The sequence below is a fragment of the Aotus nancymaae genome, unplaced genomic scaffold, assembly GCF_030222135.1.
Source record: "Aotus nancymaae isolate 86718 unplaced genomic scaffold, 86718_ANA_hifiasm-v0.15.2.pri h1tg000020l, whole genome shotgun sequence".
NCBI classification, from domain to species: Eukaryota; Metazoa; Chordata; class Mammalia; order Primates; family Aotidae; genus Aotus; species Aotus nancymaae.
In genome coordinates this window covers 25,637,091-25,645,749 of record NW_026988432.1, presented here as the reverse complement: position 1 = coordinate 25,645,749, position 8,659 = coordinate 25,637,091, and the positions used below count along the sequence as shown (strand labels likewise).

General features: G+C 40.2%; 1 pseudogene; it reads right to left on the bottom strand.

Moving 5' to 3' along the window:
* Nucleotides 1-225: 225 nt before the first annotated feature.
* LOC105725273 (small ribosomal subunit protein eS8-like) lies at nucleotides 226-4,139 on the bottom strand (annotated as a pseudogene).
* Nucleotides 4,140-8,659: the final 4,520 nt, after the last annotated feature.

Below are 8,659 nucleotides of genomic sequence, written 5' to 3'. Positions count from 1 at the left end.
CTGTGGGAAGGAGGCACAGCCTTTGTGTGGTGGAGGCTGGTGAAGCTGGGGGCACCTCAGTCAGCAGCTGGGCTGGGCTGAGCTGGGCCAGCTTGGGACAGTGGGCTTCCCAGGGACCAAAGTCCTCAGGCAGCTTGTCCCATGGGGAAAGCAGGACACTACTTTCTGCCTGGATGTCACCAGCAAGACCAAGCAGAGGAGCGATTTTAGGCCATTTTAGAAAGTTCAGGCAGCTGCTAAGTAGCCTTCTCTGATGGTGCCCACAGCCTGGTAGGTGGCATCAGTATGTTCTTCAGCTGCAGTTGTGACTTTCATGGGCATCACCCAGCATGCCTTTGATAGGGAGCAGCAAAACAAGACAGTAAAGGCTTTCTTGCTTTGTGAAAAGCAAATGTCAGTGCAGCCCCAAAGAATGAGGCAGACTCAAAGCGATGCATGAACAAAACCGTTTGCTTAAGGCAAAGGTGTCCAAGGAAACATGTGAAGTACCAGCTTTTGCTTGGTTGTGTTTATAGAAAAATTATAAAAATAACTCCTTTTGAAGCAGAAACCTCATATGCCTAATACATTATCAAAGAGTAATCTAGAGATGGTTATAATACTTCCTGATAAGGGATTAACATTTAACTTCCCTAGTAGGCACAAGAATGGTCCCAATTTAAAAAACCCAAATATAGTAAAATTTCCTTTCAAGTTCAAATTAGAAAATTGAAATCCTGTAACCTCTAGCTCAAAGATGTGTGTATAATAAACACTCAAAAATATTTATTGCTGAATTAATCTTATTCCATCTTGAAGGCTTTTATCAGAATCCTAATCTTCCTCTACATTCTCATAGTGTTTCTATTATATTTAGTCTGATGTTTAATTTTATTGAATTCTGATTCACAGAGAACTATTAATCCATAGTGTAATTCAATTAATAATAATAATATTCACGAGAGTGCTTCATACCTGCAACATTATGGTTAAATGGACATAATGGAACCTGCATAATTTACAAATCAGAATACTCCAAATGGGTTAAGCTGAAAACCAGCTTGCCCTGTGTGTCACTCAGATAATGCAAAGCTCTGTTGATTGTTCTCGTTGTAGAATATATATGGGTTGCTACTCCTTACATTTTTGGTCTGCCCAGCTTTGTTAGCTTAGTTATCATAAACGTCTCCTGCCTACACCCCAAAGCTATTTTGGAATAATATGTAAAAGTATTTGGGGTCGGGCGCAGTGGCTCAAGCCTGTAATCTCAGCATAAACGATTGGGAGGCCGAGGCGGGTGGATCACGAGGTCAAAAGATCGAGACCATCCTGGTCAACATGGTGAAACCCCGTCTCTACTAAAAATACAAAAAGTTAGCTGGGCATGGTGGCACTTGCCTGTAATCCCAGCTACTCGGGAGGCTGAGGCAGGAGAATTGCCTGAACCCAGGAGGCGGAGGTTGCAGTGAGCCGAGATCGTGCCATTGCACTCCAGCCTGGGTAACAAGAGCAAAACTCCGTCTTAAAAAAAAAAAAAAGTATTTGGTGGGAACTTGAATTTCTTCTGTTTCAATCATCTTTAGAGTGGAGATATTAAAAACCCATTTGACCCAGCAATCCCATTACTGGGTATGTACCCAAATCATTCTATTATAAAGACACATGCACACATATGTTTATTGTGGCACTGTTTACCATAGGAAAGACTTGGAACCAACCCAAATACCCACCAATGATAGACTGGATTAAGAAAACGTGGCACATATACACCATGGAATACTATGCAGTCATAAAAAAGGATGAGTTCATGTCCTTTGCAGGCACATGGATGAAGCTGGAAACCATCATTCCCAGCAAGCTAACATAAGAACAGAAAACCAAACACAGCATGTCCTCACTCATAAGTGGGAATTGAACAATAAGAACACATGGATACAGGGAGGGGAACATCACACATTGGGGTCTGTCAGGGGGTGGGGGACTAAGGAAGGGTTAGCAGCAGGTGGGGGCATAGGGGAGGGATAGCATTAGGAGAAATACCTAATGTAGATGATGGGGTGATGAATGGAGCAAACCACCGTGGCACGTGTATACCTATGTAACAAACCTGCACAATCTGCACATGTACCCCAGAACTTAAAGTGTAATAATAAAATTGAAAAAGACCCAAAGCATGTAACCAAGTAAGAAATAATTCAAGTAATGAAGCTTTGGATCCAGAAAGAACCCCAGTAATTATCAAAACTAGGTAACTCTCTTGTGTATAGATGTGGAATCTAAGGCCAGTGAATATCAGCAGCTTGTTCAAGTTCACCCAGTCAGTGGCAGGTATATGGTGACTACTTGGGGCTTCTCCAGGGCATCAGTTCAGTGCTTTATCCACCAGGCAACACTTGGCAGCTGGTTTCCCAGACTTTGACTGGTACTGCACTTGCCTTTGGAGCAGCAGTTGTTGCTTTCTCCCTAGGAGACCAAGAGATGAACTAGGTGGTCAGTCAAGTCTTTTTCCAACGCAGTGTGCTGAGTCTAGCTGGAAAATCTCGGAGGAGCCTCATTTTTCTCACTGGTAAATGGGCAGTACCTCACGTGCAAGCATGCGCCACAAGTTTGCAAGAGAAATAGAACCAATGGGAAACTTTAATCAATGTAGATTACTTCTAGGTTTTCATTACTTGAGCAACACTTGAGTATTGTTTCAGCATTCATCCTTATAGCCACCAGGCAAGAACATGACTCTTCCCAGTTAGCATCATCCTCTCTGCCCTATACTGTTGACTCTATTTTGACTTAGGACCTTGTCTCTCTCTCTTTTTTTTTTTTATTGGAGTGTTTGTTTGCCTTGTTGCAGTTGGAGTAATTTGTATCTCCACTTGGATCTGAGCAGCATCTTATCATATACTTTCCAGTGTTTCTTAGTGATCTGGTATTTTCTTGAAGAAAAAAAAATCAAAAAGAAAAACTCTGCCAACATTTAGGGAAATGGTGAAAAATGCTCCTAGCAAGGCATTGTCCCTTTTGTTCACAAGTATTTCTGTTTCTTTCTTCTACATTCACTACCCAACCTACTCAGTATGGACTGTACTCCTTCTTATAGGCAAGCTCACCCACAGTTTTCACTTGCCCTTTTATGTTGGCATGAAATTTATTCTGTAACCCAGAATTTTTTTTTTTTTTAACAAAACAATAAACACTTTTTTTTTTTTTTTTTTTTTTTAGAGACAGAGTCTCACTCTGTTGCCCAGACTGGAGTGTAGTGGCATGATCTTGGCTCACTGCAACCTCTGCCTCCTGGGTTCAAGTGAGTCTTCTGCCTCAGCCTCCTGAGTAGCTGGGACTACAGGTGTGTGCCACCACACCCAGCTAATTTTTGTATTTTTAGTAGAGATGGGGTTTCACTATATTGGCCAGGCTGGTCTCAAACTCCTGATCTCGTGATCCACCCGCCTCGGCCTCCCAAAGTGCTGGAGTTACTGGCATGAGCCACTGTGCCCAGTCTAAACGCTTTTATTACCTGGGCAAACACAGAAAGGATGAGGATTTGTTTGCTTTTCCCGGCCTTCATTTTCCTAAGATAGAACTCCAACTCCTTGCCCTCTAGCACGTAGCTATCTGCTCTGTCACACTGTCCCAGCCTTGATGTGATTCATGGAAGAAGCCTTCCTTGCTGGAACTACTCCTTCAGGAGAGTGCTGATTTTGGTATTCTTTTTTTCCATCATATTTCTTGTAAATTTTTTCAGATTGCTTTTCGTTTAAAATCTCTTCCTCCTCAGCAGTCAGCTTGGCCCCCTTCTTGTGGCCCAGGGGCAGTGCATAGTGGAATTAGTACCGCTGTGGTACGGTGTGCTGTCGATGAGCACGATGCAGTTCTTCATCAGGGTCTTGGCACAGACCGGCTCATTATTGGATGCATTGTAGACAACATCGATGGTCATTGGCAAGTACAACACTCTGAGCCCAGGAGAAATCCCCCATGTCCGGCCTCAGGGCATGGTATTACTTGTTTCTTTCCTGCACATGGACTGTGTTGATGCAGCAGGGGCCAATCTTAGTGTTGGCAGCCAAATGGGCACCCCAGCTCATACTTTCACTTCTTATGGTAGGGATTTCTCTAGCTCCAGTCTTGCGGTGCTTATGCCAGTTGTCCTGAGAGATGCCCATCACATTTTAAAATGTATTTATTTTTTTTTCCGTGAGTTATTGGGGTAGAGGTGGTGTTCAGTTATGTATGTTCTCTAGCGGTAATTTGTGAGATTTTGGTGTACTCATCATCTGAGTAGCATATACTGCACCCTATTTGTAGTCTTTTATCTCACTCTTATCCCCAAGACCCCCGAGTACATTGTATCATTTTTATTCCTGTGTGTCCTCATAGCTTAGCTCCCATTTATCAGCGAGAAGATACAATGTTTAGTTTTCCATTTCTGAGTTATCTCACTTAGAATAATAGTCTCCAGTTTCATCCAGGTCCCTGCAAATGCCATTAATTCATTCCTTTATTAGAGGTAATGCTTTCAACATATATATGAGATGAAATACTACTATATATATCTCTCATATATATAGCTCACATATATATCTCACATATATATATATCATATATATCTCACATATATATATCATATATATATCTCACATATATCTCATATATATATCTCATATATATATCTCATATATATCTCATATATATATCTCATATGTATATATTTCATATATGTATCTCATATATATATATGAGATGAAAGTATTTGTTCATCTGAGTAGTATTTCATCTCATATATATATGATGTGCATATATATATATATCACAGTTTCTTTATCTACTCATTGATTGATGGGCATTTGGGTTGGTTCCACAATTTTGCAATTGCAAATTTTGCTGCAATAAACATGTATGTGCAAGTATCTTTTTCTTATAATGATTTCATTTCCTCTGGGAAGATACCTAGTAGTGCGATTACTGGATCAAATGGTAGTTCTACTTTCAGCTCTTTAAGGAATCACCACATTGTTTTCCATAGTGGCTCTACGAGTTCAGATTCCCACCAGCAGTGTAGAAGTGTTCCCTGATCACTTCATCCATACCAGCATTTACTGCTTTTTGATTTTTTGATTATGGCCATTCATGCAGGAATAAGGTGGTATCGTGTTGTGGTTTTGATTTGCATTTCCCTGATCATTAGTGTTGTTGAGCATTTTTTCATGTTTGTTGGCCATTTGTACATCTTCTTTTGAGAATTTTCTGTTCGTGTCCTTAGCCCACTTTTTGATGAGATTGTTTGTTTTTTTTCTTGCTGATTTGTTCAAGTTCATTGTAGATTCTGCGTATTAGTCCTTTGACAGGTGTATAGATTGTGAAGATTTTCTTCCACTCTTTGGGTTGTATGTTTACTCTGCTGAGTGTTGCTTTTGTCATTCAAAAGCTCTTTAGTTTAATTAAGTCCCAGCTATTTATCTTTATTTTTATTGCATTTGCTTTTGGTTTCTTGGTCATAAAAACCTTGCCTACACCAATGTCTAGAAGGAGTTTTCCAATGTTATCTTTCAGAATTTTTATAGTTTTAAGTCTTAGATTTAAGTCTTTAATCCATCTTAAGTTGATTTTTGTATAATGTGAGAGATGAGGATCCAGTTTCATTCTCCTACATGTGACTTGCCAATTATCCCAGCACCATTTGTTGAAAAAGGTGTCCTTCACCCTATCGTCAAAATTGAAAGAGCTAGAGGAGCAAGATCAAAAAAACTCAAAACCTAGCAGAAGACAAGAAATAACTAAGATCAAAGCAGAATTGAAGGAGATACAGACATGAAAAACCCTACAAAAAATCAATAAATCCAGGAGCTGGTTTTTTGAAAAGATCAACAAAATAGACAGACCACTAGCCAGACTAATAAAAAAGAAAAGAGAGAATAACCAAATAGATGCAATAAAAAATGATAAAGGGGATATCACCACAGATTCCACAGAAATTCAAACCATCATCAGAGATTATTACAAGCAACTCTATGCACATAAACTAGAAAACCGGGAAGAAATGGATAAATTCCTGGACAGTTGCCTCCTCCCAAGCCTAAACCAGGAAGAAGTCGAAACCCTGAATAGACCAATAACAAGGTCTGAAGTCGAGGCAGCAATTAAGAGCCTACCACCCAAAAAAAGCCCAGGTCCAGATGGGTTCACAGCCGAATTCTACCAGACATACAAAGAGGAACTGGTACCATTCCTACTGAAACTATTCCAAATAATCCAAAAAGAGGGAATCCTTCCCAAATCATTTTATGAGACCAACATCATCCTAATACCAAAACCCGGCAGAGACTCAACAAGAAAAGAAAACTACAGGCCAATATCCATGATGAACATAGATGCAAAAATCTTCAAAAAAATACTGGCAAGCCAATTGCAACAGCACATCAAAAAACTTATCCACCATGATCAAGTAGGATTCATCCCGGGGATGCAAGGATGGTTCAATATATGCAAGTCTATAAATGTAATTCACCACATAAACAGAACCAAAGACAAAAACCACATGATTATCTCAATTGATGCAGAGAAGGCCTTCGACAAAATTCAGCAGTCCTTTATGCTAAAAACTCTCAATAAACTAGGTATCGATGGAACGTATATCAAAATAATAAAAGCTATTTACAACAAACCAACAGCCAATATCATACTGAACGGGCAAAAACTGGAAGCATTCCCTTTGAAATCGGGCACTAGACAAGGATGCCCTCTCTCACCACTCCTATTCAATATAGTACTTGAAGTTCTAGCCAGAGCAATCAGGCAAGAAAAAGAAATAAAGGGTATTCAATTAGGAAAGGAGGAAGTCAAATTGTCTCTATTTGCAGATGACATGATTGTATATCTAGAAGACCTCATCATCTCAGCCCAAAATCTCCTGAAACTGATAAGCAACTTCAGCAAAGTCTCAGGATACAAAATCAATGTGCAAAAATCACAAGCATTCCTATACACCAATAACAGACTTAAAGAGAGTCAAATCAAGAATGAACTGCCATTCACAATTGCTACAAAGAGAATAAAATACCTAGGAATACAACTAACAAGGAATGTAAAGGACCTCTTCAAGGAGAACTACAAACCACTGCTCAACGAAATAAGAGTGGACACAAACAGATGGAGAAACATTCCATGTTCATGGTTAGGAAGAATCAATATCGTGAAAATGGCCATACTGCCCAAAGTAATTTACAGATTCAACACTATCCCCATCAAGCTACCAATGACCTTCTTCACAGAACTGGAAAAAACCACCTTAAACTTCATATGGAACCAAAAGAGAGCCCGCATAGCCAAGTCAATTCTAAGCAAAAAGAACAAAGCAGGAGGCATCACACTACCAGACATCAAACTATACTACAAGGCTACAGTAATCAAAACAGCATGGTACTGGTACCAAAACAGAGATATAGACCAATGGAACAGAACAGAGGCGTCGGAGGTGACACAACATATCTACAACCACCCGATCTTTGACCAACCCAACAAAAACAAGCAATGGGGAAAGGAATCCCTGTTCAATAAGTGGTGTTGGGAAAACTGGCTAGCCATATACAGAAAGAAGAAACTCGACCCCTTCCTGACACCTTACACTAAAATTGACTCCAGATGGATTAAAGACTTAAACATAAGACCTAACACCATAAAAACCCTAGAAGAAAACCTAGACAAAACCATTCAGGACATAGGCGTAGGCAAGGACTTTATGACCAAAACATCAAAAGCATTGGCAACAAAAGCCAAAATAGACAAATGGGACCTGATCAAATTCCACAGCTTCTGCACGGCAAAAGAAACAGTCAATAGAGTGAATCGGCGACCAACAGAATGGGAAAAAATTTTTGCAGCCTATCCGTCTGACAAAGGGCTGATATCCAGAATTTACAACGAGCTAAAACAGATTTACAAGAAAAAAACAAACAAGCCCATTCAAAAATGGGCGAAGGATATGAACAGGTACTTTACAAAAGAAGACATACATGAGGCCAACCATCATATGAAAAAATGCTCATCATCACTGGTCATTAGGGAAATGCAAATCAAAACTACATTGAGATACCATCTCACGCCAGTTAGAATGGCGATCATTAAAAAATCTGGAGACAACAGATGCTGGAGAGGATGTGGAGAAATAGGAACACTTTTACACTGTTGGTGGGAGTGTAAAGTAGTTCAACCATTGTGGAAAACAGTGTGGCGATTCCTCAAGGACCTAGAAATAGAAATTCCATTTGACCCAGCAATCCCATTACTGGGTATATATCCAAAGGATTATAAATCATTCTACTATAAGGATACATGCACACGAATGTTCATTGCAGCACAGTTTACAATAGCAAAGACCTGGAACCAACCCAAATGCCCATCGATGATAGACTGGATAGGAAAAATGTGGCACATATACACCATGGAATATTATGCAGCCATCAAAAACGATGAGTTCACGTCCTTTGTAGGGACATGGATGAACCTGGAAACCATCATTCTCAGCAAACTGACACAAGAACACAAAATCAAACACCACATGTTCTCACTCATAGGTGGGTGTTGAACAATGAGAACACATGGACACAGGGAGGGGAGCACTATACACTGGGGTCTGTTGGGGGGGAGTGGGGGGACGGGGGGGTGGGGAGTTGGGGAGGGATAGCAT